The following is a 27,924-nucleotide window of genomic DNA, read 5'->3' as shown; positions in this document are numbered from 1 at the left end:
AATAACTTGATCTGTATATTCGATTTTTAACCTTTTCAGAGTATTGAAGATAAGATTTTACTACTTGGTTTTCCTTTGTTTCATTTAACTACTTTGGCAATCTAAATGTTTATTTTACAACCTTCACATATTATTCAAACGTTAACATTGGACGGGTATCGAAGGAGGTAGACTGATTCTAAATCTGAAGGTTTCAAGTTCGTTCCTTTTGTATAAAAGTGTCTCAACCCTAAATGTAAATGCATCCTGGGGTAAAATAAAAAAGACGAAGTATCCTGAAGGGAGGAGCAACTGGTAGCGACCCTGCCCCCTGCTATCCTCACCCAATCATGTTACTCTTTGTGTGCACGTGACCGGCGCTGCTGGTCCTCGGGCGGTGTTTGAGTGTCTGATGTACATACACAGCCCGGCGTCCAGAGCGGGCATGCGGCGGCTCCAAGGGGAGAAGGACTCACGCATCTCTCGGTGGGCTTTAATTGGGAGCGTCACCTCCCACACCGCGTACTGATATCGGTCCCGAATGAGTTGCAGCCATGGAGCAAGTTCAGGTGAAAGAGATAGAGAAGATCAACCCAGCGGCGACGGCCAACTGGTTCTCAAAGATTTTCTTCTGGTGAGTCGGAAACAATGTTTGAAATTAAAACGTGCCTGGTTACATAACCACGTCTTAGCGATAAGAACTGTGGCGCGGTGTCTGTTTAAGTGTGTAGACACACAGGACTTGGAAGTAATAAACCGTATACATACTGAACTTGGACTGCTTGGACCATAGAGATACAGGACGTGGTCCGCGTGGACTACTCAAACCATAGACATACAAGAATTGGACTACTTAGACTTGGACTACGAGATACACATAAACAGGACTTGGACTAAGTTACTTAGACCAGATACACAGGACTTGGACTAAGGTACTGAGACCATACAGGACTCAGGACTATCTATATGACTTTTAAAGTGGCTCAGCATGTCTGAGTCATACAACTAGTTATAACAATGTATCGCCTACACGCAAATAGCATGCACACTGTCACAGTGTTAGTTGAGGTCGTGTTTAACCAGAACTCTGACTCTATATAGCGGTTTCCTGGAGGTCTGATGTCACTCCTCTTCGCACCCACCTGAGCGGTGCAGTCCCGGTGTTGTGTCGAGATCTGCATCTGTTTCCCCGTCGAGATGTGTTTCCCCTAGTCCCCGCCCCCGTCCGAAATTACCCGAAAAGGCCCTCTGTTCCATAGGAAAGGAGGCTCACACATCTTTCAAATTCATACTGCTGACTTATTTCCCCACAACAGATAAGTGCTGTGATTTTCAGGCTGATATCATTCAATTTGACCATTTAGAACAGGGGGAACGCATCCTGACAGTCATTATCTGGGACTAGGGGAAACACATCTCGACGGGGAAACAGATCTCGACACAACACCGGTCAAAAGCCAAATAGTTGTTTTGATAAAGCCGTTTAAACATTTAATAGACGTCATGTATATTGCACGAAATCTGAAATCTAATTTCTTCGAAGTAAAAAATAACTTTCAGATATCCACATACATAACTTCTCAGCTACATAACTTCTAAATTAAATGTATTATTATTATTATTATTACATCCTCAACGTCCGAGCTCAAACCACGCCCCTTTTACCATGCATGTGTATTGGGTTCCAGATATCCGCAGTTGCACTAATGATATCCAGAAAGAACATTCTGGTTATCTGCAAAATAGGAAAAACTCCCCTTTCAGATATCTGACTATAATTCAAATGTTAATAGTTAGTTTCAATTTTTTATTTCAGATATCCAAAGATGGTGTTTTTTGATTGGTGATAAATACAACGTGTATAATAGCAGTATATACATTAATACATTTTTTAAATGTGAAGTTTACTAGACAGCACACTCACTGTATTGACTACTTTTACTCTGCAGGCTTTGAACATTATGTCAATTTGCTCCTTAATTTCTATCTGTGGATCCCAATTTTTAGTAGTATAGGATACCCATATAATGTTGTTCTTTGCAAAAAAACAATGAGAAGATAGAAATAATTTGGAATTGCACTGCAGTAGTGGGCAGGTCTATCTCTGAGCTCACCTGCTATTTACCAGGTTCTTGAAACGATGCCCTAGGCTTGACAAACAAACACATTTAGGATGTTATTTTAATGATTACACAATTCAGTGTTCCCCCCAGGAATGTGTGTGTGTGTGTGGGGGGGGGGGGGGGGGGGTGTTATCTGTTGGTCCTGCGGTCTTCGGTGAGGTTTTCAGTTCGCAATAATATATACAACCACCAATTGCCGCCTTTTCAATTCCATTCGAAAAGCATTATCAGTATTACCAATGCAATGCATTATTTATCTTTATTTTTTTTTACCTGATGGAAAAAATGTTTTCTTTCCCTACGTGTTTTGTACTTTATTAATGCAGAATCATTTCCAAAATTATGATTATATAGCCTATATATTTTTTCAATACATTGGTAGTCATTGGTAGTCAAGGCTATTGTTGTTAAGTCAGCCACCTTAACCATACAGTGCAGCAGCCGCCTTAACCATACAGTGCTGGGGGAAACACTGCACAATGGATTAGCCCTAAACACACACACATGCACACGCACACACGTGCTAATCAATATCACACCCCCAAACGATTGCTTGTTTCAGGTGATGTCATGGGTGGCACACTTTCTATTGAAGAAAGTCAGCTCAAGGAAGTGTAATTTACATACTTTCGTTATGATAGGCCCGTGTGCAACTGGTTTTTAACCTGTTTATGTTTACTCGCTGCTTAAGGGGTTTCCCTGACGTGTCAAACTTTTTTTATTCTCCATATTCTTTTTATAATACGATTTTATTTACCCTATTTTTTATGAATACGTTTACTTTTTCTTTATGATTCCCAAAGCATTTAGTGCACTGTTGTAACCTTGTGAAATGTGTACGCCCCCACAAACCACACTGTATCTTACAAGCCGGTAGCCAATAGTCTACTATGATTTTAGTCTCTCTAAATTCTCTTCTGTCACCAGCTGGCTGAACCCCTTGTTTCGTATCGGTTACAAACGGTCCCTGGAAGAAGAAGACTTGTACAACGTGCTGCCGGAATTCCGCTCAAAAACACTGGGGTTGACCTTGCAAAGGTCTGTCTGTCTGTCTGTCTGTCTGTCTGTCTGTCTGTCTGTCTGTCTGTCGTCTGTCTGTCTGTCTGTCTGTCTGTCTGTCTGTCTGTCTGTCTGTCTGTCTGTCTGTCTGTCTGTCTGTCTGTCTGTCTGTCTGTCTGTCTGTCTGTCTGTCTGTCTGTCTGTCTGTCTGTCTGTCTGTCTGTCTCTGTCTGTCTGTCTGTCTGTCTGTCTGTCTGTCTGTCTGTCTGTCTGTCTGTCTGTCTGTCTGTCTGTCCTGTCTGTCCTGTCTGTACTGTCTGTCCTCTCTGTCCTGTCTGTCCTTTCTGTCCTGTCTGTCCTGTCTGTCCTGTCTGTCCTGTCTGTCCTGTCTGTCTGTCGTCTGTCTGTCTGTCTGTCTGTTCTGTCTGTCCGGTCTTTCTGTCTCCTGTCTGTCTGTCTGTCTGTTCTGTCCTGTCTGTGTCTGTCGTCCTGTCTGTCTGTCTGTCTGTCTGTCTTCTGTCTGTCTGTCTGGTCTGTCTGTCATGTCCTGTCTGTCTGTCTGTCTGTCTGTCTGTCTGTCTGTCTGTCCTGTCTGTCTGTTCTGTCTGTCTGTCTGTCGTCTGTCTGTCTGTCTGTCTGTCCGTCTTTCTGCTGTCTGTCTGTCTGTCTGTTGTTCCTGTCTGTCCTGGTCCTGTCTGTCTGTCTGTCTGTCTGTCTGTCTGTCTGTCTGTCTGTCTGTCTGTCTGTCTGTCTGTCTGTCTGTCCTGTCTGTCTGTCTGTCTGTCTGTCTGTCTGTCTGTCTGTCTGTCTGTCCTGTATGTCTGTCTGTCTGTCTGTCTGTCTGTCTGTCTGTCTGTCTGTCTGTCTGTCTGTCTGTCTGTCTGTCTGTCTGATCTGTCCTGTCTGTCTGTCGTCTGTCTGTCTGTCTGTCTGTCGTGTCTGTTCTGTCTGTCTGTCTGTCTGTCTGTCTTCTGTCTGTCTGTCTGTCTGTTCTGTCGGTCTGTCTGTCTGTCTGTCTGTCTGTCTTCTGTCTGTCTGTCTGTCTGTCTGTCTGTCTGTCTGTCTGTCTGTCTGTCTGTCCTGTCTGTCTGTCTGTCTGTCTGTCCTGTCTGTCTGTCTCTGTCTGTCTGTCTGTCTGTCTGTCTGTCTGTCTGTCTGTCGTCTGTTCTGTCTGTCTGTCTGTTCTGTCTGTCTGTCTGTCTGTCTGTCTGTCTGTCTGTCTGTCTGTCTGTCTGTCTGTCTGTCCTGTCTGTCTGTCCTGTCTGTCTGTCTGTCTGTCTGTCTGTCTGTCTGTCTGTCTGTACAACCTGTCTGTCTGTCTGTCTGTCTGTCTGTTCTGTCTTCTGTCTGTCTGTCTGTCTGTCTGTCTGTTCTGTCCTGTCTGTCTGTCTGGTCTGTCCTGTCTGTCTGGTCTGGTCTGTCTGTCTGTCTGTCGGCCTGTCTGTCTGTTCTGTCTGTCTGTCTGTCTGTCTGTCCTGTCTGTCTGTCTGTCTGTCTGTCGTGGCTGTCTGTCTGTCTGCTGTCTGTCTGTCTGGTCTGTCCTGTCTGTCTGTCTGTCTGTCTGTCTGTCTGTCTGTCTGTCTGTCTGTCTGTCTGTCTGTCTGTCTGTCTGTCTGTCTGTCTGTCTGTCTGTCTGTCTGTCTGTCTGTCTGTCTGTCTGTCTGTCTGTCTGTCTGTCTGTCTGTCTGTCTGTCTGTCTGTCTCTGTCTGTCTGTCTGCTTTGTGTGTCTGTTTGTGCCTGTCTTTCTGTCCTGTCTGTCTGTCTGTCTGTCTGTCTGTCCTGTCTGTCTGTCTGTCTAAATGTCTGTCTAAATGTTTTAAAAATGCCTAATAATCTTCTTATCATGTTATTGTTATATTTGGCCAAAAAAACACCCAACGACATGACAATAGATGAAAAACAAAGAAGAAGTAACATTTGGAAGTAGGCTAATATCTTTTTAGCCAACAAAAGCAGTTTGTAATCCGCACAAGTGATAAGGCCCATCCTAACCCCCATTTAACAGCTACTGGATGAAGAGTGACCTGAAAGTGCCAAAGAGGCTGAAGAAAACCAAGTTCTCTGCAAAGCCGTCATCCGTTGCTACTGCACGGAAAAAAAAAAATCCTATTCACCTGCTTGGCAATCTTCCACATTCATTGAGGTAATTTACACATTGCAGGCTGACTCATCAGCTATTAATCCTAATTTCTGTTTAGGTTTTATTTCACCTTGAGAAACTTTTATTTCTTGTTGATGCTATCAAGTCTTAGTACCTTCTGCCCTTGCTACTTCTGCAAATCTTCCAGACGTCAGATATTTACGTTATACCCACCTTCTAACACTCAAACAGATAAATATTCAAGCACATGTTGGGCGTCTCAAAATAGATGCATACAAGTAGGGATGAACTGTTACAGATACCAGTACTTGGACTCGGGCCCGATACTGCGCTCATGTACTCATAATTTGTGAGTCTTTTATTTTTTCCGCTTTATCACGATTTTGGACGCGATAAAGCGTGGGGCTAATTTTCAGATGGCTCGCGTGGGGTGGGGTTGCGGCGCATCGAAGGCGAAGGGGTGGAGACAAAACTCTATCCAAACTTCAATTCCCTTTCTGTAAATTGAACATTCGGTGAGAACTCGAAGATTCGTGTTGAAAGTAACTTAACGGATCGTCTGAAAGTAACCACTCTCTGCTCTCAGGAGGCGACCAAGATTGTCCAGCCGGTGCTGCTGGGGTACCTGTTGCGCTACTTTGAGACTTATGACCCCAATGATTACCACGGTCTGGAGCTGTCCTGCTACTAACGGCCCTCGGCATGTCCCTGTGCATCCTTCTGCTGGCGGTGATGCATCACATATTATTCTTCAATACCCAAAAGGCGGGCAATGAAGTAACGGGTGGCCCATGTGTAACATGATCTTCAGGAAGGTGAGCCTATTCGATGGGCCTTGGGCTCTGAGTGGGTGGGGCTTGAAAGTGGCTGTAGATTACCTGCAGTTGGCTAGGGAGTGAGCTAAAGCTGCAGGGGACTTGAGCGAAGGTGAGCTGTTTCGTGAGATAAATTATTATTTATTAGTATATCATGTTTTTTATTACTTTGCGACCGGGGTTCGATTCCTGCCCGTGGTCCTTGGTTGCATGTCTTCCCTTCTATCTCCCCCATACCTCCCTGTCTTACTCTATAATATAAAGGATAAAGCCTTTTCAATTTTTAAAAGGATTTGAAGAAAGAGAGCGAGTGAGAGAATTCGGGAACCACTGTGAACTGGGTGGGGAGACAGAGATACTTTATTTTCTTGTAAATGTTTCTAAAGGATAAGATTTGTGTTCACAACTGGTCAGGGTCGTGGTTTGGTAACTTATTCAAGGTAAGACCCCGGAGTGTGTTAAACATTAATGCTGTTCTTCCCTCCTTCCAGGCCTTATGTCTCAGCAACTCGGCCAGAGGGAAAACGACCACGGGTCAGATTGTCAACCTCCTCTCAACGACGTCAGCAAGTTTGACGATGTATGTGAAATCTCCACCGACCAGGATGGTTAGGCCAAGATGTTAGCCTAAAGTATAGCATTTCGATTTCTGTCTAGCTACAATAACTACTTCTATACAGTAAAACCAACCCCCCACAGCTTGAGCAATTAGGTATTTTTTAGGGGGATCGGGAAAGGGCTGGTTTATTCATGAATCCTTCTCGCGAAATCACCCGTTTAAACCCATGGTCCCCTGTTTATTTCTTGAATAATAACTATTTCATGATGATTGACTACAATTGTTCTATTTAGTAATTTTTTTAACCAAGCTAACTTGCAGGGAATGTTGACGCACGACATTAAATCTGCTGGATTCTTAACTCCTACCTGCTACTAGAGCAGTTTGGTACTACTGATCCTAGTTCATGTTGCTGCGTTTTATTTTTTTTGCTGTTGGGGGTTGGGCCTTTTGCTCAAGGTTGCCTATAGGTAGACTGGACCCCATTCACCCATCGCTCATTAAAGGTGACCTAGTATAACACCAGGTTTGAGTGTGATTAGCCATCACAAGCTGTTTGGAAAATCTGCCTCTTCTGACAGAAGTTGGCGTGTCCACCTAGACGTGTGCTGGATAGATCAGTCTACCAGCCTACCCAGTGGAATGTGGCAAACGTTGCTCATCTATCAGTCATCTAGGTTGTGGTATCAGAAGAGGCAGATTTTCAAAACGGCTAGTAATGGCTAATCGCACTCACACCTGGTGGCATAATATGTCACCTTTTAAATCCAGGGAAAGGTCCTCTCTTATTCTTGATTTATTTTTTTTATAAATTCTGCTTCAATCATGACGGTTGCATTAATTTTCTGGTAGACCATTCTGGCCATCAGGGGATCGAACCCAGTACCTTTTGACTTGGGAGTTGAGCTGAACGCCAACGGCCAACGGCCAACAGAGTCTTTCACACTTGACAACACCTCCAGATATCTCTCCTCTAGGCATCGGCGTGTTAATCGTAATAGTTTGGAAAGTACCTGGCAAGTACCTGGCAACCACACCGTCCCACTTATTCACGTCCCGGTTTACATTATAATTAGTGAGCTTGGAAACTAGTGTGGAGTATTTTGGTGGCCTTTGTACCTTTTTGATGCACGGCGGTTGGCTGTTCCTGATTTTGTTTTTTTACTTTTCTCCAGCTTACTATTTTCCTGCACTACCTGTGGGTGGGGCCTATCCAGATAGCGGTGGTGGTCGCCCTTCTGTGGGAGAAATCGGCCCCTCGTGTTTGGTGGGAATAGCACTCCTCATCTTTCTGATGCCCCTGCAAACCCAGTTTGGGAGGATGTTCTCAGTTTACAGGTAACTTGTATGCTCTTCACCCAGCGACGGCTCATTCAAATTAACACCGGCAAATGTGCGGAGTCGACTTGTTTGTTATGTCTTGTGTTATGACGGCATTTCGCTTCACTTCACTCTCTCAAACAGTACCCACTGTTAGGGCTGAGCAAAGCTTTGGTTTTTTATTCCTTTTTTGGTCAAAACGATTACCAACCCATATATATTTTTGTTCGTATATCGACATGCAATTTGTGAATGTTCACTCTCTATTGACTCTGTTTAGCCACAGTTAGTCAACCGCGTCTTGTAAACGATTGCCTGGCCTCACTGATGATATGCAAAAAGTTGAACTTACATTGCAACTTTTTTTCGCAGTGTTATTGACCATTTCAATGGTGTCAAATGTTACATCACATACATTGTAACATTAGCCCAGGTGATGCTGACTCATTCCATAAATAAAATAAATCTCCCCGATTCATTTTTTCTCCTTTTTGTAAGTGATATCGGTGTTTCTTTAAGTCTAAACATATAGAAATGGACAGAAAACGGTGGGTTCAACTTTATACCTTGAGCTTTTTATTTCATTCAATTAAGGGTATTTCATCTGCACACTAATACACATAACGTTAACGTTTTCATTACGTTTTTACCCATGATGCATTGCAGGAGCAGGACGGCGGTGCTCACCGACCACAGGATTCGCACCATGAACGAAGTGGTTACCGGCATGCGCATCATCAAGATGTACGCCTGGGAGAAGCCCTTCGCGGCCCTTGTTTCAGAGTACAGAACGTAAGGTTTTAATAATTTAAAGAGTGTGTGTGTGTGTGTGTGTGTGTGTGTGTGTGTGTGTGTGTGTGTGTGTGTGTGGTGTGTGTGTGTGTGTGTGTGTGTGTGGTGTGTGTGTGTGTGTGTGTGTGTGTCCCAGATGCATGATGGGTGGATGTAAACTTCTATACTATACCAACTCTAGTAAGCTCCGTCATACACTTAGCCCAACGTATAGTCTGTGCTCATACTGTCTACAGTAGAGATGAAACGAGATGCTGTCTCTACACCCCTGTCCCCACCATAGGGAGGAGATCGTCAACTTGATGAAGAGCTCCATGCTGCGAGCCGCAAACATGGCCACCTTCTTCTCGGCCAGCAAAATCATCGTTCTCCTCACCTTCGCTGTGTACGTGATGCTGGGCAACACCATCAAGGCCAGCCGCGTGTTCGTCACCGTGTCGCTGTATGGCGCCATCCGCCTCACCGTCACGCTCTTCTTCCCCAGTGCCCTCGAGAGGCTCTTTGAGAGTCTCGTGAGCATTGAACGGATCCAGGTAAGGGGGAGCCCCCATGTTTTTCCTCAACCCATCAGGCTATCAGGAGCCTGATGGGTCTAAACACCTCTGGGGGATTTTTGGGGTGCTTAAAGCATGCTCACATGTAATCAAGAGGGGTGGCAGTGGCTAAGGAAGTTGGCTGGTAACCAGTTTTCAGTTTATCTCTATATCTATCTATAAAATAGCTATCTATCTTTAAAAAAGAAAAGTTACCACAGCCAGTCTTATTTATTCTCAGTGAATCAGAAAAGACTCATCGTCTGTGTAACAGGTTAGGCTTACCAATAATGTTTAATGATAGAATGTCTATGGCTTGCTCGACCCACTTGCTATAAAGGAAACCGTGCGAGTGCATTTTAGGGCTTGGTCATAAGCTGGGACCAAGGTTCTCTTCATAAAATAACCAAAAAGCTGAGCAAAGGGGAAGATTAACTTAAGTTTGTCTGGAGGCAGGCCTCTCCTAAACCGCAGATTCACTTGTGTAGGCGACTGTTTTTAAACCACTTTTAGTTGTAGTGTATAAAACGAGTGCAATTTCAATGGAGGAGCAGAAAAGTAAATATATTTACATCATTCATTTTTCAACAGAGATCAAAGTCTGCGTTCAAAGTCTGTGATCAAAGTCTGCTGGTCTGTGTTCGTTTGGTGAATTACATTGGATGTGATGCTCTGTAATTATGTATGAATGAACACAGAGAGGCATGTCCACTTAAACCCGACCCCAGACACGCACATTTGTGAAGGCAAACAAACTGCGTGGCCATGAGTGACGCTACACCTCCCTGTAGCTGCATATCTCCCTAACTCTCTTGCCCTCTCCCCCATGCATCCCTTTGTTGTGATACTATTTGTTGAGTCATCTAAACTCAAGTATATTTGAGTTTTTAAAGAAGGCCATGATTAGGGAATGGCACTTTGGCCGCTGGCTAGGATAGAGGCTCTGCTTAGCTGGAAAACAAAGTGAATTGGAATGAACCAGAGTCGCCGGCTAGTGGTAGCTCCAGAGCAATACATATTGTAGGAGCTAATATGATTTCTATTTGAAATCGTAATATTTAGACGGCAGAAGAAAATTGCTGTTTGTTGGCAGCAGAAAACAAATATTTCTGAATTATCCAAAATTTCAACTCGCCTATAATTATTTTCCAATAGTTTTGCTATCTGACATATCATCTCAGTTTGGCTTGTATATGAGGGGGTGGGGGGGGGGGAGTCATGTTGCATTACAGAAGTCAGGATGTGTGATGTTTTTTTAGACTAATGCTTTAAGTGAGTAAATGATTTGTCCATTGTGCATAATGTACGTCTGTGTCTATGAATGGTTCTAAGTCGCTTTCAATAAAAGTCAACTAAATGTACATTTATTTGTAATGTACACACCTTTTTTTTATTCATTTATTCATCAATGCATTATTTAATCATTTTACTGATGTGTTCCTTTGTTTTTTTTATTGAACCTGTTTGTCTGTTTTATTTTGGTGAATTGCAGACCTTCCTGAATCTAGAGGAATTGCCCAAGAACACCAATGTGTTCTGCCAGCCAAAGGATGCCTCTGTGATCATCCAGGAACTCGTCTGCTACTGGACAAGGTCAGCAAAACCTCTTGTTCCCTGGTGTTGGCCTAGAGGGAAGGGTTAAAGGTGCTGTAAGTAAGATGCCAGACTTGTAAAGAGAGCGAGGGAGCAGAAGAGGGCAGGCTTTTGAAACCAAACTGCCAAAACGTCCCCGCCCTCTCTGCTCTCTACTTTTCTATAGAGTGGAACCTTGTTGTCTAGTATTTGGTGGTTAGTGAGGTCCCCCCTTCACTGTAAAGCTTCTTTGAGTGTCTAGAAAAGCGCTATATCAATTAAATCCATTATTATTATTATTAATTCAAACTCATGTGATGGCCTGACAAGACCAACCCCGCAAACCAATCAGGGAAAAGATGCCCTGATTAGTCAGAAATGAGCCACGATCTCAGAGACAGGCGCGGCTAGGAACAGATATTCTCACAGAAAATGTCACTCACTAATGGGTGGAGAGACGGATGGAGAGGACATTTCTAACAAATTACACTCAAATTATAGCTCCAGCTTATAGCAAACTTTTAAAAATGTTGTAACACACATTTTAGTTTAAATACGCTATTTATTTATTGCTTTGTTGTGGGTAAACAGTGAATGAAATGATTACAATTTAATGAATGAGAGAGATTTTTTGTGAGAACTAGTTTGTCACTGTTCACTCAAAACGAATAGACTTTTCAAAGTTTGCGTGCCATGAAGGTATTGTCAGGGTTCCCACGTGTCCTGGAGAAACAGTATTGCATTTTTTTATTTTATTTTATTAAACCTTTATTTGATATGATCTTTTTTATGAGGGAGCCTTGACCAAGATAGCAGCAATACGGTTTAACAACAACCTACAATAAACATTAGAACTACATAAAACAAAGCATTTAGAAGTAGGTCAGAATCATATGCCTAATGCTTCAGACCAAAATAATAATTTGTCGCCTTTTCACGTTGTCTGCCAACAAATCACACTCTGATTTAACTTCCGGGTCCGGCCCGGGGGCCGCCAATTGAATAGCCCTGCTCTAGGGTATCTATCATATAACCGCGTTGTCGGATTACAGATCATTTATTTTTTAGAATTTACCAGCTCTCGTTGTGAAGAATAATCACCGCTCCACTCGTTTAAAATGGGAATAGCGACGGTCTATACTTCCAACATGAAGTGTACATATTTATAATTCGAAGTTCATCCCAGCCTTTATACCACAGATACTCTAGGGTCTATACAGCATATAACCGCATTGTCTGATTACAGTTTAATTCATGGTTCATGATTTACCAGCTCTCGTTTTGAAGAATAATCACTGCGCCATTCACTTCGTTGGGAATCGCAACGTTCTATACTTCCAACATAATGTGTACATATTTATAATTTGAAATTCGTCCCAGCCTTTATACCACAGATACTATAGGGTCTATAGCATATAACTGCATTTTCTGATTCCAGTTTACTGAAACAGTTATGACAACATCCTATCAAAAAAAATATATTTTTGCGATCATACTGCTCGCGCATCCGCCGTGTTGATAAACAAATAATCCCCCTATAGCGCGACTGCGGCCCACTTTAAAAAAAAATAAAGAAATCATTAATTAAACGGTTATCCCTGTACACGAAAAAAATGGGGTTGTGTAACCGTTAACAATTTTGTGTAATCGTTCACACCCCTATTAGGCACTGCTTTCTCCTGCAGCGGGCAGCGCCGAGGGTGGTCCCTCGGCAGCGGGAAGCGGGGCTAAAGCGGGAGACATTCGCGGGCAACAATCCCTTTCTCCTCCATGTCGTAGTTCATGTACTTAGTAGTAACCCCCACAACGAGTCTCGTTGTGGAAATACCAGAGACGAGAGTCTGATGTGTTATGCGCAATAACACCAACAGCAGATCGGTTATCCAAATAACAAAGAAGTGTACAACACTTGTGAACTCATATTAATGTTAGAAAATCTCAAAGTGAAATTTTTATTTTCATCTTTAATGATAGTTCCAGCATTGTCTTGTGTCCCTCAACCATTATTACTTCTTTTTTTTACAAAAGTACATCTAATGGCCATCAAGTTATCGAAGGGTTTCAGGGCATTGTGCTCTGGGAGCGATTCAAATCCCCTTATAAATGAATGAAGCTGTTGACGTGTGTGTGTGTGTGTGTGTGTGTGGTTGTCTTTATGTTTGTGTGTGTGTTCGTGTGTGTGCATATGTGTGTCTGTGTGTAATCGTGTGTGTGTGTGTGTGTGTGTGTGTGTGTGTGTGTGTGTGTGTGTGTGTGTGTGTGTTGTGTGTGTGTGTGTGTGTGTGTGTGTGTGTGTGTGTGTGTGTGTGTGTGTGTGTGTGTGTGTGTGTACTCCCCTGTGCAGAACCAAGACGCACCCTCCCTCCAGAACGTCTCGTTGAGTGTCGGCTCGAGGCAGCTGGTGGCGGTGATTGGACCTGTGGGCGCCGGAAAGGTCAGGGCTCCTTTCCTTCATTATTACGGATTTTTAAATTTGCCCTCCTCAATCCCAAAGCTGTGGGAACAGGGTCCAAAATGAGTACCTGCCACCAGCTAATGACCCATTTTGAGTACCTGCCAATTGTTTAAATCGATGAGAACTAAGTATTAGAAGAATTGCTTTTTAGGTACATTATTCCATTGTGGCTGGCGAAGTATAACATTTATAAAGTATTTTTTTAACTGTTTAAGAATGCTATTACCACCAAAACCCCGAAATGCTACAGTCATTCGGCCTAGCAGGTTAGAGCATATTTTAAAAGGTTGTCAAGGAAGCAGTGCAACCATTCCAACTGAAACAGCTGTCCTCCCTCCCTTCCCTCAGTCCTCCCTGCTGAGTGCCATCCTGGGGGAGCTGCCCCTTGACAAGGGGGTGGTCAAGGTGAAGGGGCAGCTGACCTACGCCTGCCAACAGCCCTGGGTGTTCCCCGGGACAATCCGCGGAAACATCCTGTTCGGCAAAGAGCTAGACCCCGCCAAGTACGAGAAGGTGCTGCGGGCCTGCGCCCTGAAGAGGGTGAGTGGTCCGGCCTGCACCCTGACAACCTGGCTCAATCTCTGGGACTTGATGACAACCCCTCTAGGATATTTAGATTCAAATCATTACAAGACTAATTATCATGTTCATACAGTGCTATGATGATGATGGTCTCATTGCTCATCACTACGGCCTAAGGATCCTTCACAATCGGTATGTTTACATGCAAAGGGGCAACCAGTATCCAAACTGCCATGTGAGCCCAAACCAGGTTTTGTTCAGGATTACCCAGCCTAGGTAATACCCGATCCTAACACTGAATAATTTCAATGTATTCTTTAACTAAATGTCAGGCACTTTAATGCAGATTAACATAGGGGTGGGAAAAATAATGGATTCTTCGATGCATCGCGATTCTCGCTAGAACGATTCTGTCTCGATGCAGATAAATTAATGATCGGAATGTTGCCTGCTGCAGCATTCTGTTCGCCAAAGAGGGATAATTTTTGTAATTTTAAAATTATTGAATTTATCTTCAGTGTGTATTGGCCAATCTGATTTGTCTTGACAAGATTGCGATTCAGCCTACGCATAGCATGCGTGCAATCTCACAGCTAGACACAAGAACTCCTTCTAATTCAAGAGCAGCTTTTCCTTTAATGACATAGAAAAGAAAGATTAGAAATAAAATAAAACTGAAACCTATTTTTTGCATGCTTCCATATTGTGTTGTAATGCAAGCTGCATTGATTATTGCATTATTCATAGAAAGTCATATTTGTGAAAAAAAGCTATCTTATCTAATTATGAAATATTAGATAAGATAATTCATCTGTTGATGTCTTTAATGATCATCACAAAAGTAGGAAGTGATTAGCAAACTCTGAGTAGCAAACCCAGATGTATAGACATATTTTTGAAAATCACGCATGGAAATGTACATAAAAAAAATTGTTGATCGATAATCGCTTCAGAATCGAATCGTTGACCTCATAATTGGAATCGAATCGTGAGGTGCCAAGAGATTCCCACCCCTAGATTAACACCAGGACGTAAATCAAAATGGCATTGACCATTAGTCTCGATGCAATCAGTGCTACAAGCCATGTTTCCGTGCAATGCGGGACACAGATATAGGTTTATTTTGAAAACGTGACAGTGTGCAATTTTGTCGCAGTTGTGTCCTGATACAACATCTTACAGCCGTGAGATCTGCTGCTGAAGTTCTTTTCCACTTGCTCCAGGACATGGAGCTGCTGCCAGACGGGGACCTGACTCTGATCGGGGACCGGGGAGCCACACTCAGTGGGGGGCAGAAGGCTCGCGTCAACCTGGCCAGGTGAGTCTGATGCTCACCTCAGCTGAACCCTGGAGAGTTGAACCCAGGGGGCGGAGCTTAAAGGACGATACCATCCTGACTGTTCAAACCAATGTAACCGACTCCCCTGGCCTCACTAAATGACTTCTTGTCCTGATTCGGCAGTTTCTTTATGACCGTTTTTGTGACAAAAAAACATTTCCAAACCACAGGGTTGACTGATCTAGTACTGTAGTACCACATCTTTAACTGCTATAGTACTGTAGTACTACAGTATCTATTCTGAATTCACTGTAAATCGTCTTTGATTAAAGCATCAGCTAAATCATATATATATATATATATATATTTATTTATATATATATATATATATATATATATATATATATATATATATTGTGTGTGTGTTTCAGAGCTGTGTACCAGGATGCTGACATCTATCTCCTTGACGACCCTCTCAGTGCCGTGGATGGCGAGGTCGGGAGGCACCTGTTTGAAAAGTAAAAAAACCTCTTGTATGGTTAATGATAATCCTACACATTTTTGCACTAGCATGCTTCTACCAGTATATCTTGAGTAGTGGCTTTTTTTTTTACCTTGAAAGACAACACCTCTGGCCCATCCTCTTGTGTGAGGAGATGGCTGAGGGAGGTCCATGAATTGTAGTGTGTGACTTGAATTGACATATTTGCGGTAGAAGCAAAAAACTCTGGCTGGAAGTTTTGAATAGCTCCGGTAGGGCAGCCTGTGCGGGATGGCGTATTCACTCTACCTGGTAGCCTAATATCCCGCACGTTCTGTGTAGAGGAAGGTTTTTGATCAACTGTTGTTTAGAGTCTTTCGCAGAGCGCATTGCCAGACCAACCGTCCAGAAGGTGTCAGCCCTATATTGCATTTTCTTTTGGACACAATTTAAACAAATTCAGGCACTGTGTGTGTGTGTGTGTGTGTGTGTGTGTGTGTGTGTGTGTGTGTGTGTGTGTGTGTGTGTGTGTGTGTGTGTGTGTGTGTGTGTGTGTGTGTGTGTGTGTGTGTGTGTGTGTGTGTGTGTCCCTCCCTCCAGGTGTATCTGTGGTATTCTGAAGGACAAGCCCAGGATCCTGGTCACCCATCAGCTGCAGTACCTGAAAGCCGCAGACCAGATCCTGGTTCTCAAGGAGGTCTGTCGACCCCTCCTCCCCTGTCCAATCACAGAGCAGTCCACGCGTCATTTTTGCTCATGCATGGCAAAACCAGACCAAACACACACACAGCTCTTAACTTACTCTAAACGTCTGTTATGGCTAGGTACCGAACCTTAACCCTTTTGAGAAGGGAACAAAACAAAAAAATAACTGTAACTGTACGTCCACACCAGGAGCGACCAAAGCGTCAAAGACGCTCTGGTCACTCACAAAGTTTCGCTGCGAATTTTTCTGTTCGCTTTGGTCGCTCAAGTCGCTCATGACGTACAATTAAATTATGCAGACGCATTTAAAGGAACCGTATGCGTTTAGTAGGCCCTACAGACAGCCATATCAAATAGTGAACTCTCCCATACACCTTGGCCATATTGGCGAGACGGTTTTGCTTGTTCGATAAAGTGCTTCGACAACAAGTAGGACAGTGATTCCCCCAATATAAAAAAAATCCTAAAATGTAGGCTAATTACAACCGAGAACAAAAAACCCTGCGTGCTGTAGGAGTTAAAATATGTTTCACTGATCTGGATCTGCAAATCATGATCTGCACTCATTCGTCGCATTCAAAACAAATAGACGTTGGGACACATGGCTAATTTGCATACGTGCACAGGACTGGTTGGCTCCGCCAGGCAAATATGAACATATCTATCTATCTATTCTAGGACTTTCTGTCTATCTATTATCAACGCGTGTATAGTTTTAATGTGATGTATGTATGTATATCCAGTCAGACTTGTTCTGTGTGGTATTGTAGGCTACTGTCCTGTGTGGGACGAACCACCTACATGGATTCACACGACGATTTTTGTCGTTTGGGTATTACTAAAGGAATTGACTATCTATTCTATCTAGAGTAGACTATTTAATTAAAAATATTCAACTCCGGCTCCGTGAATAGTGGGGAATAGAGGGATAAAAGACAGAGATATATCCCTTGTCATTTATCCCTGTATTGTCGTTATTGTTTATTTGACGATTTACAAATTACTTTTTTGGTTTGTTTTTAAAGCATGCTACCCGCGAATTGGTTGTTAGATTGGTGGCATGTAGAGCAAATTATAATGATTCCCGCTGTAATAACGAACGTTCTAGATGTTAGCCTATAATAACTTCCCGTTATTCCTCACTTGATATCCAAACCACTATGGCGTTTCGATCTCTGAACTGAAAAAGGGTGGGTTCGTACAACACCGGGTGCCCAGTTACAGTCGCGATTAATACTTCAGCCGACTTTTTGTTCAGTGAGTGAATAAAGGTAGGTAGGAACCTAAGTGCCTGCCGATGTTCCCTGGGATCCACGCAAGCGAAGAGCGTCTACATTCCGATTGGCTGTCAGTGTTTGGTCGCTGAAGCGAATAATAGTCATTTGCATAAAGTTAAAAAGTTTTCAACTTCTTTTTGACGCTCTGGTCGCTCAACTTTGGCCGCTGGTAGCGTTGGTCGCTTTGGTCGCTCTGGTCGCTCTTGCCCATAGAAAGTGAATGACTTCCGGCGATTTGGTCGCTCAATTCGCTTCTGGTGTGGACGGACAGTAAGACAGGACACATCAATGTAATATTAATGAATAAAATATTTTGATTAATGTGGATTCACATAAACTATGGTGTATTTCGTTCAGCCACTCATTAAAAAACAATTGCAAACATGATTTTGGTGGTTGAGATGTTTATGACATCATTTTCAGGCACCAGCTACTAGTTAAGACCAACGCAGATAATGATTTACAAACATAAGTTATGGTGGTGAACCAGCGCTTCATGCACCAATACCCAACACTGCCACGCCACACCAAGTCCATGATTCTCCATCATCAACATGAGTACATACCATATTTTGGTTTGGCTAGTTTTCTATGCACAAATCCAGTTAATACAAATCCAATCAGTGATCTGAGTTTCTCTCTCTGTTCAGCCATGTATTGCTTGTTATTAAAAGTTTTTCAAATTAAATGTAACTGATCTAGGCTGAATAGCATATAGGTTTCGGGTTTCCATGGAAAGTAAGAGAAGACAAAAAATAGATTTTGTTATGGGAAGTGAGAGCCAGATGATGTTATTGTTGATGTTAATGTGAAACGTTGGTCAACCCCTGCGGTGCCTCCATCACAGGGTAACGTGGTGGCCCAGGGGGGGTATACAGACCTGCAGAGGTCTGGACTGGACTTCACCTCTCTGCTGAAACACGAGGAGGAAGGGGAGGGGAAGTTGGAGGAGTTGGCACGCAGCCGAACAGTCTCCTGCAACTCCTTGCCCAATGAAGAAGCAGACCAGCTGCCGGTGGGACTTTCAATTCATTTCAAAATACTTTGTTTGTCCCCAGGGAGCAATTGAAGGCATATAGAGCATCAACAAAGGATAAAGGTTAGGTGAAAACATAGAAACAAAAACAAAGTGTTGTTAGTTAACAGATAGTATACACATACATAAAACTCTCTTAAAAATGTAAAAAGTGCGACACATGACAGGAATATAGAGTGATTCTAACTAAGTCCCAACATTTTCTGATGCTTAGTCAGTCTCTTTGATGCTTAGCATTTATATCTTGACACTAACGGTGTTTGCTTGTGATGCTAACACTGTATGGGGTCATCCCTATGTTCCCCAGGTCCTATGTTCCCCGGATGTTAAGGTTAGGGTTAGGGTGAGGGTCAACCCTAAACCTAACCCCAACCATAACCAATCGGAGGAGAGGCATTCTAACCAATCACAGGCGAATCAGAGGCGAAAAAGGCGGTACTTGCCCCTACCATCCTACGGAAAAAATATTTGCTCACAGGGTCCTATGTTCCCCGGTCACATACAAAACGGGGAACATAGGACCCAGGGAACATAGGACCCAGGGAACATAGGACCCAGGCAACATAGGACCCAGGGAACATAGGACCCGGGGAACATAGATACGCTCCCCACTGTTCTTACGCTAACACTGTCTATTGATGGGAACACTGTGCCTCAAATGTTACCACTGCTTAGAAGGTAGATTAGCTGCTACATTAGGGCCACTATCTAAGCCGCTGCACTAGTAACAGTGTTATTAATTCATCTCTAAAGGCAGAACATACCCAAACAGCTGTGGAGGAGGGCCGATCGCAGGGGACTATCAGCACGGACATGTACTACAAGTACTTGCGTGCTGGAGCGACCATCATCTTTGCTTTGGTAGTGCTTCTTTGTGGGTCAAACATAGAAGTCGATCAGGTAGAGCTAAATGCTTCTATGCCAGACCGTTGCCAGGCCACCTGCATTTTGTATTCCATCTCTTGACACCCATCCAAATTCCACACAGAGGTGACTTGAAACACTGAGTGTTTATGTGCCGAAAGCACATTCCGAATTCTTTCATATTCTTGTGCTAAATTTCTGAATACATCATGAGCAGAATCTAGCGAATGAAATCTGGTAGGTGAATTGTCAATAAAAAAAGTTTTTTTGTAGGTGGCCTACATCCTTCAGGACTGGTGGTTGTCTGAATGGTAAGTATGTAAGCATCAAATTTGTTCTTTAGATTTAACACAGCCAACTGAATTAATGATTAAAACCTTTAAAGTCATGAATCAATATCAATTAGCAAATGGGATACTGTAAATAGGCATCTCGTTTGGCGTCTAGTCTCGACGGTCAGCATTAAAAGAGGCATACATCAATGGGTTGGGACCTTTTTCACATCAGGTCCGATAGGCAAGGCAGCCTGACGGCCGACATAAATAACATCACCAACGCCACCGAGGTGTTGGATATACCCTTTTACCTGGGAATATACGGAGGTGAGGAAAAAAAACAACGATTTTGTTTTTCACAGCGCAAACATAGCTAGCACACAGATGGCAAACACAGCTCGCCTTAATGAGATGGATCCCATTTGCTGTGATCCATCCAATTCACTAGTCGGTCTAGTCACTTTGCAGAAACTTAGATTGGTGACCCTGAATTAAGAGGAAAACGCTGTTTTCACTAGGTAAAGTAGGTAAAAACACTGTAGCTCTTGCCATAAATAATGGTTCAGTTTAATTAAGGTACAGCAGTGCACTTCTATAGACACAAGCAGTCATTTAAATATACATTGACTATGCTGATTCTGTGAGAGACATAAATATAAACCAACCCAATGCTAAGAGTAACAGGAAGATACTTTATCCTTCAAATTACTCGCTGTGAAGTGTGTTCACAGCGAGTGTCCAGAAAGTGTGTGTAGTGTTTCACATAAAAAATAAAATGTTTAGTTTTTTCATTTGTATGTTTTGAAGTTCAGAGGGACACTGTATTGATGAAACATACTGTATAAATAAATAAAACATATTCTGTGTATATATTTGTGGCTCAGGGTCAATGCAAAACACTGTGCTGATGTGTTTTCAGGTCTCACTGCAGCCACGCTACTTTTTGGGCTCGTCAGGTCAATGCTCTTCTTCAATGTGCTGGTGAAGAGCACGGAGACCCTGCACAAACGCATGTTCGACACCATATTGCGAGCGCCCGTGCACTTCTTCGATGTGAACCCCATAGGTAGGAGAAGCAGAGTGTGTACCCCGCTGCTTACACCGCAGAAGTTTGTTATTATTGAAATCTGGATGGAGTGATTCATGTCAAGATGTAAATCCAAAATTTGTGATTGTTTGGTTTAATAAGGGAAAACTAATGTTGATTAAAATGAAATGGTTATATCTAAATATTGGTAAATATACATTTCCTAAAGTGTGTGTGTGTGTGTGTGTGTGTGTGTGTGTGTGTGTGTGTGTGTGTGTGTGTGTGTGTGTGTGTGTGTGTGTGTGGTGGTGTGTGTGTGTGTGTGTGTGTGTGTGTGTGTAAAAAGTGTATTTTTTTTACTTCATTCATACACATTGTGGCGACTCGGCCCCAGGAATGTCTCTATTTACCAAACGCCCAGGTCCGTTCAAAGCCAACAAGAGGTATTTATTCAATGTATAACAGAAAAACCCGGGGGTCGGTGCCCAACGCGGGATAAATGGAAATAATACAAATGGCTCCGTGAGCCATGGAGAAGTCACTGCTAATTGTCTCTCCGGCCGGGCTGGTCTTGTTCCCGGAGAGGGAGGTTGCTCCCGTCTGGGCTGCTGTGTAGGCGGGGCGTTCCTCAGCAACGAGTGTAGTCCTTGCGTGCGGCTCCCTCGGGAACGCTTGGGAAAGGTCCAACTTGTCGGCCTGCCCGTATCGGGTCCTGGAGGTTTCCTGGGTCTCTCGTGCTCCCAGTTCTCTCGTCTAAGAGAAACGTTCACGGCTCCGACTGGTGGATATCGGCGGTATACACCATCCACCACCTCTCCCTCGGGCCGCCTGGCCAGGAGGTTTGGGACCGGGGTTGCCACAACATGTGCTTCAGTGAATTGAAAGAAAAAATGTATCAATGAGGAAAAATAAACATGGCTGTAGGAATGATATTAATTCTGTGTGTTTGACGTTGGACATTTCTCAGAGAGTCTCGTCCTGACGTGGTTTTCTGCATTTGTTCTGTGTGGTTCAGGCAGGGTTCTGAACCGGTTCTCCAAGGACATCGGCCAGATGGACGTGTTGCTACCCATCACCTTTGTGGACGCCTGCCAGGCACTGTTCTCAAACATTGCCTTGTACACCTTGAGGTTATCGGCCCCTTGGTCATTGAAACCTGTAGGAATAATGTTATTAAATTATGCTGGTCAATTATTAGACTCTACGGCCCTTTTGAGCATATTTTTTTGGTGGATTTGGTGGAAGATGTTTAACCGATGCTGTTAATGTTATTTCTAGTGCACGGGCATGTAGTGCACCAATCAGAATCTAGTTTAACGTCACTTGTGGGATAAAGATAGAGATGGAAAGATGAGGTTCAATGCAGTAAACGTTTTATTCTGTGTTGTCTCGGGCAGATCATTCTGCAGACGATCGGTGTGATTGTGGTTTCGGCGATGGTCGTTCCCTGGATCTTAATCCTGGTCGTACCGCTCCTCATAATCTTTTTGTTCTTCCGCCGCTACTTCCTGCAAACCTCCAGGGACATAAAGCGACTTGAGGGGACCAGTAAGTCTCCCCCATGCTTGCTTTGGCTCCATGTCTGTTAAAGCGAAGACCTTTGCAGTGGTCCATCATGTTTACCAGTCTATCTTGTCAAACATTAAGTTAAAACCCAAATGTTACAGGTCTAGGTTTTGACGACCTAGTGCCACGTGGTTTACCATACAAGTATCACATGATATGATCCTCCAAGAGGGGGTTTAACTCCCTGCCCTATGTGAGGTCAACTTCCTGCTCCTTGTGCTCCTTCCTGCAGCTCGAAGTCCCGTGTTCTCCACCTGTCTTCCTCGCTACAGGGCCTGTGGACCATCAGGGCCTTCAGAGCCGAGCAGCGCTTCCAGAACGTCTTTGACGCCCACCAGGACCTGCACTCAGGTGCCCCGCCCCTTTTCTCTGATGCCTTGGAATCACTGTACTATAGCACGATTGGCTGTGATAGATGTGTATTGGACACATTGGAAATCAACCAAAAGCATCATGTGACTGTTTTAGGTCACGACCAAATTCTAAAATGAATTCTTAATTTTTTCTTGGCTGCCATTTAAACGTAGACAAATAGATCAAATCGGCCTGAGTGAACCCCTGTGACTGATTGGGTGTGTTCCGTCTGCTATAATACAAAGTTTAACTTTTGCATTCAGAGACCTGGTACCTGTTCCTGACCTCTTCCCGTTGGTTCGCCATGCGCCTGGACCTATTGTGCGCCGTCTTTGTCATCATCCTCATATATGCCTGCGTGCTGCTCCGAGATAGTAAGAAAGCTCTGTTCGAACCCCCTCCTGTGTTCCAGGTCAAATTCCCCTTCTGCACTTCCATGGTTCTGGGTTCATATCCCTTCTCAACCAATAGGGTTGTGGGTTTAAGAAGATCCTTTTGGGATTGAGGTGCCTCAACCCAAAAGCTATCAAAGCCCATCAAATGACTGGCCTGAGCTCTCTCAATGCATATTTGTTGGTGGCATAACATGTCATGCTTTTGTTCCTCTGTTAGACCTAGGTGCAGGGGATGTGGGGCTGGCTTTGTCCTACGCAATCACCCTCATGGGGATGTTCCAGTGGGGAGTCCGGCAGTCAGCGGAAGTGGAGAACTTGGTAAGTCTGTGGGTAGATTCACTGCGGTTATTCTTAAGTCTGATGGCCAACAAGCTCATATCTGGGTATACTTACGAATCGTATTTGTTTCAACCAATCATTGTGCTGGTGGTTGGGATCTGCAAGCACGTTCAATGGTTTTTAAATCAATACCGTGTGGAATGGCCTCTGAAGTGCTACATTCAAAGTCCCCCTTTGATACTTCATTCAATTTAGTTTTCTTAAAAAAAAAAGAGGTAGGTACTGACAAAAGAGGAAACAAGGCATAACTCCGCCCCTTTCAGTTTCTTTCCCAGGCTCTGTGCCGTCCCCCCTAGAAGTTCTGCTGTGACATACAAGGACTGGTGGATCAATTTAGTGTCACAATCACAAAGATGAACCGGAGCGCTATAAGTGCTCCCAGACCGGAAATGACGTCACAATTGCAACTCGGAAAGGCTGGTGTCCGAGGTATCTGGATCACACCATTAGTCTTTGGTCAACCAATGCGACGATGCGTTTGCGTTGTTGTCCTGTATTTTAAAGTTAATTTAGAGTGACCATCCAGGTGTATGATGGATTGTTCCAACTCAAGCTGACACTCCCTACTTGTGATGTCCATTTAAGTATATATAAAATTGGGGCCCTTTTTGAGTTTAAAAAATAACTCTCTCTCATAAGATGACATCAGTGGAGCGAGTGATGGAGTACACAGAGCTGGAGAGCGAAGCACCATGGGAAACCGAGAAACGTCCCCCGCTTGACTGGCCGAGCCAAGGCCTGGTGACCTTCGACGGGGTCAACTTCTCCTACAGCGCAGACGGGCCGGTGGTCCTCCGTAACATGAATGCCACGTTCCTACCCAGGGAGAAGGTGGGACATCTTGGTTTGACTTCCACAACTCTGGAACATCCAGGGATGACCCGTTCTGATCTGTAGTGTGATTGGTTGTGCTCTCCGTGTGTCCTTCAGGTGGGCGTGGTGGGGAGAACCGGTGCTGGGAAGAGCTCCCTGGTGTCGGCCCTGTTCCGCCTGGCAGAACCCCAGGGGAAGATCTACGTGGACGGAATACTGACCTCTGAGCTCGGCCTCCACGACCTGCGCCAGAAGATGTCCATTATTCCAGGTACTCCTCCTACTCCTGCTTCTGGGAGGAGATGGCCGGCTCATAACATGATTCTGGATGGTCTGTTGCTGAGCTCTCCTCTGATTGGTTCCCCAGGATCCTGTGCTCTTCACTGACACCATGAGGAAGAACCTGGACCCTTTCAACCAGCACTCTGATGAAGAGCTCTGGAACTCTCTGCAGGAGGTCAGTAGCCCTTCTACCCCTCCTCACAACCTTGGAACAAATGTTGTCCCCATACCAGTTACATTATATACACACACACTGAAGGAAGTGTTTATGTGTTCTGTAGGAAGTGGTTCTATGTGTTGAGGGAATGGGTTCCGTGTGTTGAAGGAAGTGGTTCCATGTGTTGGTTCTCTGTTTTCCCCGGGTGCAGGTTCAGCTGAAGTCTCTGGTGGAGGAGCTTCCCGCCAAGATGGAGACGCTACTGGCCGAGTCGGGCTCCAACTTCAGCGTGGGCCAGAGGCAGCTGGTATGTCTGGCCAGAGCCATCCTGAGGAAGAACCGCATTCTCATCATTGATGAGGCCACGGCCAACGTCGACCCCAGGTACAAGTCTGCGCTTGTAGCAGAGTGTGTTTGACCACCGGGGGTGCTGCTGTTGCTCCACCTTAGTTTCTGTTGCTCTTCAAGTCTGAGTTTTGTATTTCGCCGTCCATAGGACGGACGAGCTGATCCAGAGGACGATCCGGGAAAAGTTCAGAGATTGCACGGTGCTCACCATCGCTCACAGGCTCAACACCATCATAGACAGCGACCGCATCATGGTGAGTGACCCTCTTCTCCTCTAGTAACCACACCGTTCTACCCCTCCTCCCTGCTACCTGGAGCCTTTACTAACTCCTACCCTCGCCTTCTCCTATCCCTCAAAACACTGCTCCTCCTTCCTTCCTAACTCTGCCACCTTCCTCCCAACTGTATCTTTCAATTCCCTGTCCTCCTAGTTCCTCCTCACTTTCTTCACCCCTCCTCCAGCCTCTCCTTACACCTTCTCGTTCCTAACTACTCTTCCCAACCTAAGTCTACTGTGCTCCCAACCTAAGTCTGCTGAGCACCCATGCTGGCTCTTGACCAGTTACCATTAGTACTAACCGTGCGGTATGGTTGGAGCTTGCAATCCTGAGGACTTTTGATTGGTGAACCGCAAACTTCTTTGGAAATCTGTTGATCAGAGATAACCTAACTCAAGAATGCCTTGTGTCAAAAGTCTGAGCTGGGTCAACAGGAGGACAAAAAATAATGGCAGCTCTGTGTTCCTTACTTGTCGTTACGGAGCATCTTTTGACCTGAGAGGCCACTGTGTGTCCAGGTGCTCGACGCGGGGGAGATCCAGGCCTACGACGCGCCCTACACCCTCCTGCAAGACCCCAAGGGCATCTTCTATAAGATGGTGCAGCAGACCGGCCAGCAGGAGGCAGAGGACCTCTTGGCCTCCGCGAAGCAGGTGAGTGCTGCTGGTCCTCATTGAGACACTTATCAGACACTTCATCTCAAGACACCTGCAACTTAGGAAAATCCAAGCACACAATATAAAAAGTGCAATAACTTACCATATGTAAAGACAAATTACCAACTTTATGAAAAAATTAACAAAGTAATGCCCTGAATACTAACTCTTTCGGACATACAAGATCTCTGCTCAACAGTAAGGATTGAACTTTAATGTATTTTTGCTAAGTTATAGTTGCCAAAGTGCTATATGCAGGACACACTGATTGACATCTTGATCGGGCTTCATTGGGAATTTTGAGGTTGAGCTTTTTAGTTAAAAGACAGAAAAAAAGGACTCAGCTCTGTGCCTCACGAGTCTTCCTTCAATGTTATAATTGGTCTGGTAAATGCTACCGTAACAGTTAAAGGAAGGTGCTCCACACGCTGACGGCTAACGTCATTCTTTGCCCATAAATTGTTCTAATGTTTTCATTGTACAAAGGAACATTTCAACATAAGGGCCAGTCAACGTGGCACTAGTAAAATTCAAATAACTTAATTTTTCCGTTAGGAATTATGTTCGCATGGTGCGAACTACCGCGCATTAGGGCACTGAAACCGAGAAAGACAACGTACAAGACAACAAACAAGCACACGTAAAAAGCAGCCTGTAGTGTCAAAATCTGATCTATAATATTATACAAGGTCTACTAAGAGGTTAAAAACCGCCAAAAATAACTGCAGAGTTGAGTGCTCTGATTGGGTTTGGTCACACATATTGATGACAACAAGGGATTCCTTTTTACACCAGAGTGTAAAAGAAAGTAACGCTTGCATTTAAAAATCTTCCCCCCTCTTGCTCCCAGGCCTACGAGAACAAGAGTCAGCCCAGCAGCAAGCACGGCAGCACCTCCAACGTCAACCTGGTGATCCACGAGACGCCCATGTAAAACCACTCAGCCAATCTCTGCCTTCATACAAGAGTGGCGGTGCTACACTATAACAGTGCTTGCGGTAATGACGGAAGAGTTGGGCTTTGAGAACATGCGGCTCTTCTAAGCCACAAGTGGAACCAGGATGTTCTCGGGTATGGGAGTTATTTCAAACCAAGTGTTAATAGACACTGGTGTAAAAAATGAAACAAAAACCAACTACACAACCTCAAATTATTATTTACCTCATCAAGGTGTTGTTGTTACGCGAAATGGCTTCATAGCTGGCTGCTGCTTTGTTAAGTGCCTTTACCACGTTTCAAGATCAGTGAAAACTTTACTTTTCACTTAAATCTTTTCAAGGACAATTGTGCGTTTTCAGTGCCTTGCTATGGTTCTCATCTCAATCTCAGGTGAGGAAAATCTTTCATAATTTTTGGTTCAGGTTCCTAAAATAATCCTGATGAATGTATTAAATGCTAAGCCATGTCACGTCAACTAGAACAAGCTGTACCTACCCATAAATTGGGTGTAAATGCAAGTTTAACAGCACCTCCTGTTGGCCATGATGTTGCCTGCATGTCCTTAGAGTTGGTGAAGCCTGTGTTGTCTTATTCTAAAAGCCTTTAAGCAAGCACAGCCAAAAAGTGAGATTTTCCAAGACACAATTATCGTCCTACATGCATTTCTGCAATTTGAGTTTCTGTTTGGATTGTAATTGTTATTGTACTTTTAACAAAGAGATTGAGCGAGAGAAAGTTACCCTTGAATTCTCAACAATCTATATGTAACTGTTTTTCAGTAGCATTTTATTGTGATGTTGAGTTTCTTGAGAACTAAAATCACTAATATTTAGTTCTTATTCTTGCATCAGGGAAAAAAAAATATTCTTAAGTTTATGTAAATCGAAGTATGCTGAGACAAATGTTGAATGTAATTGAGTAATGCTCTGTTCACAACTGGTTGCAGTGTTGCCTTTCAAAACATTTATTTCAATGGAAGATGGATGACTGACAGTAACGGATCCATTGGAAATCGGCGGATATGTTTGAAAATGTCAATACTATATTTGTGGTTGGGACTGAAATCAACCATAAAAGTCATC

The 27,924-nt window shown here is 43.9% G+C and overlaps 1 pseudogene; it reads left to right on the top strand.

Annotated features, from left to right (window-relative positions):
* The first annotated feature begins 398 nt into the window (after window positions 1–398).
* LOC130380962 (ATP-binding cassette sub-family C member 4-like) lies at window positions 399–27,924 on the top strand (annotated as a pseudogene).

Source organism: Gadus chalcogrammus, chromosome 4, assembly GCF_026213295.1.
Source record: "Gadus chalcogrammus isolate NIFS_2021 chromosome 4, NIFS_Gcha_1.0, whole genome shotgun sequence".
Classification (NCBI taxonomy): domain Eukaryota; kingdom Metazoa; phylum Chordata; class Actinopteri; order Gadiformes; family Gadidae; genus Gadus; species Gadus chalcogrammus.
This window is presented reverse-complemented; position numbering and strand designations above follow the sequence as displayed.